Raw genomic sequence first — 13456 nt, forward strand, 5'->3', positions numbered from 1 at the left:
TAGGAAGTGACATGCTGGAAAGTTCCCAGCAATAGTCTGATCTCCAGAATGTCCGTCTCCTCTGTGGGTTGTTATGTATGGTCTGCAGAGAAGGACACAGATCTTGGATGACTTCTCTTCCTTGTGTGGGCAGGACACCAGGGCTGCTTCACACTCAGGGCCCTCTGGGGACACAGGTGATGCTGTACCCTTTCCTTCCGCTCCTGCATGCTGGACTAGAGGAAGCAACTGCCTACACAAAAGCACTTCTCTGACCGGAATAGCCTATCTGCCCTGCTCCCCTGGGACAGGAAAGCCAGCAGCAGGCTTTTTCCTGTCTGAAGCAGAGCTCCATCTACATGACCAGCAGATGTGGCAACGTTGTAGGCAGTCGCCACCCTCCTACACACACATCAGTGGCAGTTCTCGGGCTGGTTTACTGAATATGAAAAACAACAAAGAAAGATAACTGATTTATGAAGATTTTATCAGAACCCTCTGGTGGTCTATCACTTACAGTCATTCCACTTCTTTTGTTGAGTCACCGAGAAATCCTAGCAGAGAATGCTTTCTGCAAACTCTTTGCAGCATGGAAGCTTTAGAGATCTGCTGGCTCACTCATGGAGAGTGTGAAATGACACTTCACTGTCTGAATCACAGTCAGTTCAAAGGCACGGGCACCAGCTCCCCAGCAGCAGCTACTTTCCACGTGGGGGTTCATTAAAGGAGAGAGTGACTATCTTTGTGGCCCTCTTTCTTTCCCAGATGCTTCGAACTAACCTTTTATATTAGTTCTTGTGCCTTTGTAGGAGACAACTTTTTCTCAGAACACAGTTTGCAGGTTAGTCACATTTTCCAAAACTAGGGGTAGAAATCATGGTACTGTATCATGTTCCCATGGATACTGATTTCGTTATTTCACTTAAAAAAAAAAAACCCTTGAAGTCAATAGGTGTGTTCCTTAAAGCTCTGCTTGACTAATACTATTAAGAAGTGTTGTGCTTACAATGTCAGTCCTATCACAGATTAAACTATTGCAACTGTGGTGTCCTAGGTCCTGTGATCTGTAGTAAGGCTGGGCTTCCTCTAGAATATGAAAAATGGTATTTCACTGTAACATCAAAGGAAAGGTCCTCTTTACTTTCTCCCCACTCTTCACATGTTGAAGTTCTCAGATGCTGCATTCCGAATTGGTGATCTGCAGACAATCGTTACTGTCAACATGAGACAGGCAGAGAAGAAAACACTCAATCTTGTACTAGTGTTTACTGAAGTTTCACTATGAGCAAAGCCTTTTGCTAGGGCAGTAAAACTCTGAGAGACGTGAATGATTACTATGCCCATTTTAGAGCTGGGGAAAATGAAGCTTACAGATAGAATGATTTAAATCCCATAAAATATGGCAAAATATTAGGCCATGGTCACTCATCTAGTAGTAACTCTGGCAGAGCTGTGATTTGTAGGCAAATATTCTAATTTCTATAGCTCCTTTTCTTGATAACTGCTATATTTTCTATCTTCATGTTTGTCTCATTTCTTATCATAAGTTTGTCAAATTGTGATCTAACTTGACATTTTCTGTCCACGCACATATGATACTCTAAAAGCTCTCATTTAAATTTTATTCACCCCTCAAGGATGTACTAGTTAGGATTGCAATCACCTGTGGGCAACAGGAGACCCAACAACACTGGCATTTAGAACCATGGTTAAGAGCACAGGGTCAGGTAGCACGGTACCTGTGTTCAACATCCAGCTTCCCCACTTACTACTAGCTGAGTAACTTCGGCTTTTTCATGCCTCACTTCCTCATCTAAAAATTGGGAAAATAATGGCACTCACATTTCTAAAGACCCTCTGAGGATTAACTATAAATTCAAATAAACTGTCTAGAAAGTGCTAAAAATTAAGTTACCATTATATAGTTTCTCACTTGGAGGTAGGCAGCCACATTCCTATGCTGCCCAGGACCCAGGTTGTTCCTGACTCACTGCTCATTCTCAGCCTTTAAAACTAAAGTGCCACCTTCTGCATTCCAGGCAGAAAAAAAAGAGGAAAGCCAAGGACACAATGACTTCTTGTGGACTTTTGCCTTTTAAGTGGGGAAGGGAAGACCCCTAAAGGGCTTGTTCCTACATCTCAACAACAAAAATGATGTCATATGGACAGGCCTCACTTCCATGGCGACTTGGAATTTTCTCCCTCTGCTTTCCAGCCTCTGTAGTGGAGGAAGGAAGGGGGCATGTGGTTGGAAACCAGTTGAATGAACCAACCTCTAGTACCACCCAAGAGACCCAGCTCATATGCCACATGTTTGTCTTTTCTAATTACAAAACTAAAGGACATGAACTATACTATTTTTGGAACTAATTTATGGTTCTCTCTCTCTGGGATCCATACTTTTGCATGTTTTTTTTTCCCTTCAAGTTCCAGTTTATTTTTTCTCCTTGGAAATGAATCTCTAACCACCCCAATGAGTGCAGGACTCTCCTCCTATTCTCTGTTTTAGCACCCTATTTATTTCCTTCATAAATCCCAATGCAGTTGGCAAGGTGAGAAGGACAATATTTTTTATATTCCCAATAAGCAAGGTTTTATTCCTGCCCTCGTTACACCACTATGTCCCTAATAAGAGAAGACAGAATGCTGTCAGGGAGGAGGAGGATACATTGTTAAGTTTATGTCAAAGAGAGCAAGAGGTGGACAGCTACATGCTGTAGTGGAACACTGGTGAGAAACAGGAGATGAAAGCACACCTAAGAGGCCAGACAGCATTGGCCAAGAGCACTGGGGTCAGAGGCCAGTCTCAGAGAATAGTCTGAAAGATGACCCGCCTCCCAGAGAAGCCCCAGGTTTAACATGGCTCATGCAGCCAGGCCAGCCACAACCACTCAACGGATGCACAGGAAAGTGGCTGGATTTTTTGAATAAATGAATGAATGAATGATTTTAAATGATATATTTTGACAGGATGGAATATCCCATATTTTGATGGGATCTGAGATCTTGACTTCACTAAATTCTAGCTGTAATGTAATAGTTTGTCCCCTAAAAATAATGAAGACTTCTTAAGGACAGAGATTGCCTTTTTCTTCTTTACATCTTCGGATCCTCCTTCCAAAATACTCCAAGCATATTTGTTGATTAATGAAATAAGGTACCAAAGATAAAAATGACAGAATTAGGATGAAACAAATGATTGTAAGTCCCAAGGTTACCTGTATTTTTCTTCAGAATGGGCCTTATAACTCAGGAGAAAAAGTGGAATGACAGACACTGCTCGCTTCTGTGTTTCAGTGCTACTTTAATGCAGAAGAATGACCATGAAGATAATAATATTCCCAGGGGACATCTGAGGTAAGAAGATCAGTGTTTGACCTTAAGAAATAGGGCTTTCTGCTTTGATAATGGCTTGTGTCATACACACCCTTACCTGGGAATCTAATTTGGTGTCTGAAATCTTGATTGAATTTTCAGGTTTCATTCCATTTTCCTAACCATAAATGCACCTCATTTTTTAACTGCTTGGTGGAAACTGGGATCTTTTATTCCTGCTTAATACTTTAATTTTTGTCAAATTATGTGGACATGTAATCAGCTTCCAGAATCAACTCTAGTGATTTCTTGTTCTCCCTGTCCTATGTTTAAATAGCCCCTTTAGGCCACATGGACAGAAAAGCGCTTCAGTTCCAGTTCTACCCCTTGCTGACAGAGTGACCCCTGGGCATGTGAGCCTCTGTGATCCTTAGTTTCCACTTAACAAATGGACAAAACCTGCCCTGACTGCCTTAGAAAAGTATCAGGAGGATGAAATGAGACCTGTGTGGAACCTTTGTAAACTGTAAAAGTGATGTACAGATGGAAGTAATTATATTTTATAAATAGTATCATAAACCTGAATTTCATTCTTTGTTTATAGGTAAACACGGATAACATAAAGGCCAACAAATTTATCAGTGCTTTGGGTTAAAAGGTGTATTGAATCATACTTTTGCCTTTGCCTCTGCCTCCTTCTGAAAGCCCAAAGTAATAATAACAAAGAAATAAGGCAAAAAAGTGGAATTAAGCCACAAAGAAAACAAATGAAGGAGAAAACAACAGCAACAAATTTTGAAAGTGGAAAAGCAGAAAGAAGAGTGGCAATTTGCCCAGCAGAACAAGGAAAAACAAATCCTAAACTGGCTTTTGAGAAACCTTAGAAGTATTCGACCTGTACCACTGAAGTCCCAAAGGCTTCAGGAAGGGAGGTCTAAGTGGGCTGCAAACAGGAGGACTGGTTAAAGCATTTGTTTAAATGTAGTTAACAATGCCCTGGCTAAGCCATCCTTTTCCCACTTAGCCAAAATAACTGCTAATCATTTGCTCTTGCTAAAGATTAGAGGTTAACTGTCCGGCAAAGCCATGACATTCAGTGTTGGCACTGTTTAGGGACATCAGGTACAGGTGAGGTTGAGAATAGCATGTTGGAGATGGAGCTTAAGTGACAGTATAAGTAATGAGTTTTGAAACACCTCAACCCCCTTTTTTCACTCAGCTTCTAGAACATTAATAGCCAGGCTTTCCACCTTGAAATGTTAGAAGATAGGAATTTTCTTCTCTGAGGAGAATGACCAGCCCAAGAGATAAGACATAGACTCTAACAATTGGATCCCCCCAATAAAACCACCCAGTAGCACCCTGACTGGTAGGCTGAGTTCGTTGGAGTATCATCCAGTACACCAAACAGTCACAGGTTCAGTCCTCAGCCAGGCACGTACCTAAGTTTTGGGTTTGATCCTAGGTGCACTTGGGAGGCAATGGATCTCTCTCTCTCTCTCTCAATTTTGCATGCCTTAGCCATATGCTTGTAACTTATCAGCTTCAAAATGCCCCATTTATTCTTTTTATCTGTTTAGAGCTCTACTGAGGTATAATTTATAACCATAAAAATAATGTCCCAATTTCAAATATGAGTAAAGAACCAGAGACCACCTGAAAGCTGAGGAAAATCTTTAATATGAAACACATCAATAATAAAAAGAAAAAACAACACTAGATATTGGGTAGAGATATAAAAACTTCAAAAAATCTGTCAATAATATTCCTAGAGCAGTGATATAGAGGCTCTTTAACATAAGAACAGGATGCTGTAGAAAACGAATATTCAGAGGACAAAAATGAATTCTTAGAGATTAAAAGTATAATTGCAGAGATTGAAGATTACATTATAAAAGATGGAAATAAAGTTGATGAATTTATTCATTAAAGGAGAATGACTTTAATTTTGCTTAAAGTTGAACAAAAAGACAAGAAGATGAAATACAGGAGAAAAAAATATGAGAATAATATGAGAATATGAGAAAAAGCTGATGATTAGACCAGGAACAATTATCATCCAGAAAATAAAGTCCAATGAGAAGGAAAACAGTGTGAGAGATAATCAGGAAATAAACCAAGAAAATTTCCCAGAAGTGAAGGACATGAGTCTCTAGTTTGAAAGGGCCTTTTGAGTGATCAGCACAGTAGACGGAAATAGACCCAGACTGTGGCATATCATTGTGAAATTTCAGAACAGTGGAATAACAGCAACAACAAAAAAGATAACCCAAGCATCTAGAGGGGAAAAAATGGTTTCAGAAAATGTGAAGCAGAATGACTTTAGATTTCTCAATAGCATCCAGAGGCTGGAAAATAATAGAGCAAAGCTTCAACATTCTAAAAAAAGTTTTTATCTGGAATTGTATTCTAAGCTACACTGTAATAAAGTGTGAAGATGAAAGAAAAACATGTTCAAATATACAGTTAGAGAAATAGTAACTCTTTCTAAGTAAACTACAGACAGATATGCTCAACCCAAATGAGAGAGTAAACCAGGAATTTAAAAGGCGTAGAACTTGAGACATAAGTTTTAACACAGGGAAGACAGAGAGAACACTTAGTTATTCGAGAATAGGGAGGTCATTGGTTTTATAGAATGAAGCTGAGCAGGAGACCCAGAGAAGACTGGGTTGAGTCAGAAAGTCCATGAGACATATCTTCAAGAAGATGAAATTAATAGAATAGTTAATATGTTTAAACATACTGAGAAGATAATTTATGCATTTGTAGGTAGAGTTTGGAATGAGTTTGTGATAGAATTATATGAAATGAAGATAAAAAGTAAGCTAAAATTAGATAAAAACTAAGCCAGAACAGCACATTTAATATTAACTTCAAAAAGTTGTAAAGAAAATGTGATCATAGGATACAATTTGTCTCAGCTGTGAACAGCATTTGGTTGTTATAATGAAGTTAACAATGAATATTTATTTGACCAAATTGTGACATAACTGTATCGAGGAGATAGAGACACAGAAGGGGGTTGCTTCTGCCGTGTGAGGGCAGGGGGTGGTGGAGAGGAGTGGTGGTACAATAGCAGAATCTTCGTCTTCTAGGACGGGGACTCACTAGCAACATCTTACATTAGCGGTATGTAAATATGATGTTAAGAAATTCAACGGTAAGTATCAAAAGAAATGGCCAACAGATCTGCTAGTGATTGTCCCTAGGAATAGGAAATGTGTATGTGTGTGTTCGGGTTGCTATAATGTGCTCATTGTGACAGACTTTGTGCATCTGTAACTACAACACAACTATTCAATGAATTTCTCAAAAAAAGCCAAACAATACAAACTATATTTTTGGCACAAGGAACAAAATTATAGTTTCTCATACCTAATTTTTCTATGTGGATTGGATTACACACTTTGCTCTATTTGTAAGCACTTGAGACACTGAACATACAAATGGAAAATGGCCAGATCAAATATAAAAATAGAACTTTGACCTGCAATCTACAGCAACTAGCCCCCCAAAACAACCCATTATCCGTGGTAACCAGCCCAGGAAACCAACCTGCTAGAAGCCAGACTTGTAAGTAATCAGACCATAACCCCTTGTAACAATCAGCCCCCAAATGGTCAGAATTTGATTAATAACAGACAGCTTCCCTAATCTTTGCCCTTGCTTCCAACCTAGGACCAACCAGCAAAGACCAAATATAGATATTTAACCAATCACATAAGATGCACCTGCTCTAGTTAGCTTGCTTACACCACCCCAGTGCCCCCATCCTACAAGCTTAAGTGACAGGGCACACCTGAAGCCTTCTCTTTTTCTCACCATAGAGCTTTCTTCTGCCTGTCTTTGAGTCATGGCCAAATAAGTAATGGTGCCTGACTCCCTTTCTATAGCAAGCTCTTCATAAATGCCCTTTGCTTGTTTCTGTTTGATTAGTCTTCATTTATTTCCACCCACTATTTTGAGGCATTGCAAATCTTTAATCATAGAAAATCATTTGATTGGTCAAAAGTTAAAATTAGCTAAATCAACAATCCAAGTTCAAGAGAAAATAATTTCTTGACAAATTCTTATATTTATTCACTCACATATTGTTCTCTATTCCCACATTCCAAGCACTAAACTGGGTGTTTTGGAAGACACAAAGATAAATTTGGTTAGTTGAGTATTTCATGTAATTGGATTTAATAATTTTAGAGTTTCTTAAGTTCAGATGTTCAAACTTATGTTAAGTTTAGGTAACAATTAAAGCTATATTCATACTTCTAAGAATATGGACATAATTTTTAAAAGCCAGTTTCCAAAAAGGGAGATCAAGTTGGTGTCATATTTTTATACTTTTCTGTATTACATTTTTCTCAAATTGCCCAGTTTAAATTTTCTTACTTAACTATCTTGGCATATGTCTAAAACATGCTTTTTTACTCCCTTGAAATCTTCTCTTATGTTTACTACTGCAACTATAAATTTTAAATGTATATTTTATTTATGCACATTTTGCTCTTTGTGCTTAAACTGAATTGCAGATGTCTTATGAAGGGGCATATAAGTGATTGTGGAAAATTATTCTATTGAAAATAAGAGTAGTTATTATAATGATGGAAATTGAAGAAAGAAATTGAGGTTGGCAAAACAGATGTATTCATAAAAAAACTACTGTGTGCATGTGATGAACTAGTTTTCAGCAAGATTCAAATAATGCAATCAGTGGGGATTTAGCCAGTCCATGCAGTTGTCAAAGGCTTGTGGGATGTACGAATAATAGATGGAAATTTGTTGTGGACATGAGGCTATTAAGCTTGCCTCCTGCTGCATTCAATATGGTAGTAAAAACTATTATTAAATAACTGATTTTATAGCAACTGTTAAAATTATTAGGCCAAAGTATAAATTAAAGTTTATGATTGATGCAATTGTATGCCTTAAAATGTATAATACTAATTTAAGTTCCTTTCCCATTTAAGAAATAGTCAGATGAAAGAACAGCGATTACCAGAATAACAGCAAATTTATAAGGCTGCAAGGAAGGCTTCACAAAAGTAAGAAACATTAAATGTGACTTTGCTTTTCAAACACAGAATCTCACAGTTATCAGTGATCTCCTCCCTGGCTGAGCTACCAGAGCCGTCGTGTGCAGCAGTGAGGGTGGCACACACAAAATGCTTAGGGCCGATGGAGGAGAACAAATGATGAATCTGATTTCTAGAGCCTTCTGTGTTACATGTAGATGTGCAGAGTGTCAGTCAACACCCACCACATTTGGAACTTGTTTCTCCCTGTATTGTTTCTTCACTCACAATCCCTAAAATAAAACTTGTCAATTTATAAAAGGCAAAAAAAAATTAGCAAATATGGTGATTTATTCAATGTATCATTGAATCCTTTTAGAAATGGCAGTTTTCTAGGCTCCGCCCTGTACTTATAATCTCTGAGGCTGGTTGTTGAGGTGTGTTATTTCCAGAAGCTCCTCAAGTGATTGGGAGTTGGGGGGCTGGGTAAGGTTTGAGAGATAGTAGTACTACTCTGTAATATTTATTTTTTTAAAATTAATGTATATTTTACTGATTATGCTGTTACGGTTTTCCCAATTTCCCCCCTTATTCCCCTTTCTGCCCTGCGCTCCCCAACCCTCCAGCATTCCCCACTTTAGTTCATGTCCATGGCTTGTACATGTAAGTTCTTTGAATTATCCTTTCCCTATACCATTGTCGACCTCTCCTCACCTATTTTATGCCTACCAGTTATGCTTCTTCTTCACTGTACCTTCCCCCCATTCCTTCCCTCCCCCTCCCCACTGAAAACCCTCCATGTGATGTCTGTTTCTCTGATTCTGTTCCTGTTCTAGTTGTTTGCTCAGTTTTCATTTTCATTGTTTTTCTTTTTTTAAGTTCATTTGTTGGTAGTTGTAAGTTGATCTTCTTTTTCTTAGGTTAAGTCCCTTTAACATTTCATGTAATAAGGGCTTAGTGAGAATGACCTCCTTTAACTTGACCTTATCTGGGAAGCACCCTATCTGCCCTTCCATTCCAAATGATAATTTTGCTGGATAGACTAATCTTTGATGTAGGTCTTTGCCTTTCATGACTTGGGATACTTCTTTCCAGCCCCTTCTAGTCTGTAAGTTTTCTTTTGATAAATCAGCTGATAGTCTGATGGGAACTCCTTTGTAGGTAACTGTCTCCTTTTCTCTTGCTACTTTTAAGATTCTCTCTCTATCTTTAATCTTGGGTAACTTAATGATGATGTGCTTTGGTGTATTCCTCTTTGGGTCCAACTTCTTTGGGACTTTCTGGGCTTCCTGGTCTTTCTGGAAGTCTATTTTCTTATTTGTTTGAATAGGTTTTCAATGTCTTGGTCTTCCTCTTCTCCTTCTGGCACCCCTATGATTTGAATGTTGGAATATTTCAAGTTGTCCCAGAGGTTCCTAAGCCTCTCCTCATTTTTTAAATTTTTGTTTCTTTATTCTGTTCCAGTTGGATGATTATTTCTTCCTTTTGTTCCAAATTGTTGATTTGAGTCCTGGTTTCTTTTCTGTGACTGTTAGTCCCCTGAATATTTTGCTTTATTTCACTTTGAGTATCTTTTATTTGCTCTTTCATTTTGCAACCAAGCCGAAACAGTGCTGTGAACATTTTGATTACCAGGGCTTTGAACTCTCTATCAGATGGGTTGGCTATCTTCTTATCACTTAGCTCTCTTTCTGGAGTTTTACTCTGTTCTTTCATTCGGGCCCTATTTCTTTGTTCAGGACGCCTGTTAAGTTGTAAGAGGGTGGGGCCTTGGGTATTCACCAAGGCAGGGCAACACTCCTTGCTGCACTGTGGTGCTGCCTGTGGGGGAGGGGCCAGAGAGGGAACGGTGCAGCTCACTTGCTGGGCTCTAGCCCCACTTTCCAACAAACTCTCAGGTGAGACTGGGAGTTTCTTCCCCAGCAGGAACCCCTGCTGCAGTCCACAGTCAGCTCTGAGTCTCAGTTTCTTCTTCAGCCAGCCTGGCCCTCATGGTCCACAGCCTCGCTGAAGGTTTTCTCCAACTGCCCATCTCACCAGTCTAGTTGGTCTGGTTGACTATTTCTTTAATTCCTTGGTTGTTCGAGTTCCATGCAGTTTGATTTTTTTTGCATTTCTGGTTGTTCATTGATTTTAGATTGGTTGTTATTCTTCTTTTGGTTGTGCAAGGAAGTGAAGGGTTTCTACCTACGTCTCCATCTTGTCTGGAACTTACTCTGTAATATTTAACTTGATATTTGACACAAACCAAATACCTAATATATATTTGAGACTAGATCAATTTTCAAATGGATATTTTAAAAATATTTTAAAATAATGTATAATTTGGAAAGCAAAAGTTTTAGGACTCTAAAATAAGTTGAAAGGTGCTCTAGGAGTCATTTAATCCAAGTTTTAAAAATTAATCTAATTATCACCTGGAGAGGTTTATAAATCCTCCTAAAGTCTCCTGCCTAACTATTGAATCTAAATTTCTAAAAATATGGCCTGGAGCTGTGCATGGTTTGAAATTTTGAAAACACATCTATGACTTAGGAAATATAACTTTTCTCACTAAGCATCCTTGTTCTTTTAGGACTTTCTCAGGTGGCGTGGTTTCCTGCCGGTCACCACCTCATCACTGCTCTTTGCACCAAACTCAGTTTCCCTGCTCCTCACTGAAAGTACAATAACTGAGACAGAACTGAGAGGCATCATCTTTCACCCAGTTCTGAATTCTATTGATCAGCTAGAGAACCAAAATTCAGTTAACACATTTTTGGCTCATGTTGACCTAGCAGTTAACAAAAAAAATTCAAAAGTGCCATTAAGCCAAAGGTTCCCCATCTTAGATTTGGGATGTTGAGTATTAACCTAATATAGAGGCCATTTAAATTTGGTCTCCATTGAGTTAGTTCAAGGTCCAGCTTATCATATTCGTTTTGGGTACTATCATTCAGTATATTAATTTCTGTCTCTCCCAGCTCATGTCACACTTGAATTTGATAAACATGCCATTTGTGGGCATGATTATAGTTATTAATAAACACATCAAATGAAAGAGAGCCATTGCCAGATCTCCTAAAGACCTCCCTCTGAATAAACATTGACCATCGCCCCTTCAACCTAGTTTTCTCCTGGTCACACACCTGCTACATACCTAACTGTTAAGTCCAGGTTTCCCCATATTGTTACTTAGAAACACCATATGAAACTTAAAAAAGAAACCCTTCTTAATAAATCTTAAAAACTACATTGTTTCACATTACCTCAAGTCTCTATATCTGCAACATATATTTTACTTTATATGCTCAGAATATTTCATATCAAAAACATTGTCAGTAAATACAATGTCCATTTTACAAGTTAACTTTAAAAAAAATTTCCCTCAGAGGAAGAACTTTACCAATATGAAATTTCTCATGATTTTTTCTAAACTTCCACCGATATGCCCCGTATGCTCTCACAGGATTCTGGCTGGTCCAAAGGTTACAGAGTCTGACAGCAATTCTCTGAGGCCCACATTTCAATCACTTTGGCACATTTCATTTAGGAGACCTTTGAAGTGAGAAAGAAAAAGAAATAGAGTGGGAGTCAGTTGATGAGAAAAGAAAACTGTATGAAAGAAGAGGATAAGAAATCTCTCTGAACAGTGGAAAAGAGAAAAAAACTAACAGGAATTCTCAGGAAAAACTTGACTTTACCTTTGTCTCAAAGTAAGACTCATAAAATGTACACATAAATATTCCAAATTATTGGGTTTAAGTAGAAAATTTCCAAACCCCTGAGATTATGAAATGGGGCTAATGTGAGGTTCTTTTCTGGAAGATATACTCTAATAGTAGATATACCTAGTCTTTCTCTAGACAAAAAAGAAAACAATAACCTAACTTTAAAAAAGAAAGTTTACTGGCTCAAATAATTTGTAATCCAGAAGCTAGCTCAGTTGTGGGTCTGGCTGAATCCCAAAAGGACGTCATCAGGGTGCTGTCTCTCTCTGGATTCTGCTGGTCCCGTTCTCAGGCAGCTAGTCTTCTCCAGCTGGTGAGGTATCTGCAGGCTCACACACTCAAAGCCCAAATCCAGACAAAAAGTGATAATGTTTCTGCTCATTAATTTGGCCCAGGTATAGTAGGCTGAATAATGGCCACCCAAAGATATGATTCTAATTCCTGGCACAATAAATGTTATAAAGAAAAAATGTCTTTGAAGATATGATTGCATTAAGAATCTTGACAGGAGAAGATTGTCCTGGATTTTCCAGATGAACCTCAAATGCAATCATAATATCCTTTTCTTAATTAAATTTATTGAGATGACATTGGTTAATAATATTATATAAGTTACAAGTGTTTAATTCTATGGTACATCATCATTTGATCTTTCATCACCATATATTTGACCCTCTTTATCCTTGACTACCCCACCCACAAAAACTACGAGTTTTTGTTTGTTTTTCTTATTTGTTCATGTGTTGCTTTCAGTTTTATATCCCACATATGAGTGAAATTATATGGTTTTAACTCTTTCTGATTTGTTTCACTTACCACTGATAGTCTCAAGATCCATCCATGTTGTCACAGATGGTAGTATCTCATTCTTATTATGGCTGAGTAATATTTTATTGTATCTATGTACCATGTCTTCCTTATCCAATCACCTATCAAAGAACACTTCAGTTCACTCACATTCCTTCTTGGAGGCCGTGAGCCATGTGACTGACCTTAGCAGTCACATGGCCCAGGCCAGTGCACGGTCTGAGTGCAGGTCCTGAGCAGTGTATGATGGGCAAGTGAGAGTTTCATCATTTCCCTGGGTTTATATCAATTTTGGGTGTGGAATGGACCAGGGGCTTCCTCTGAATGACCAATTACCTTCCCAAACTTCTGCACACTCTGGGTGGGTCCACCTTCTTACCTATCCCTTCTTTTCCCTAGGCTTGACTAGGCTTTTCCCTGACTGACAGGCCCTTTTGTCCACCGCATCCCCCTACCACTATTCTGATGACCTCTACAGGGCATGTGCCTACCCTCTCCCAGTCCCACCCCCCATCTGCTACCAAAAGCAGGTAGGAGGGCTTTTCCCCCTATCCAATTACCTTACTAGCCTTGCACATGCTCAGTGGAAGGTTCTTCCCCTGCTGCAGTCTTGCATAGAGGTATTGGAAATTC

The sequence above is a fragment of the Artibeus jamaicensis genome, unplaced genomic scaffold (genome assembly GCF_021234435.1).
Source record: "Artibeus jamaicensis isolate MK-2021 breed Jamaican fruit bat unplaced genomic scaffold, CSHL_Jam_final contig_354, whole genome shotgun sequence".
Lineage (NCBI taxonomy): Eukaryota > Metazoa > Chordata > Mammalia > Chiroptera > Phyllostomidae > Artibeus > Artibeus jamaicensis.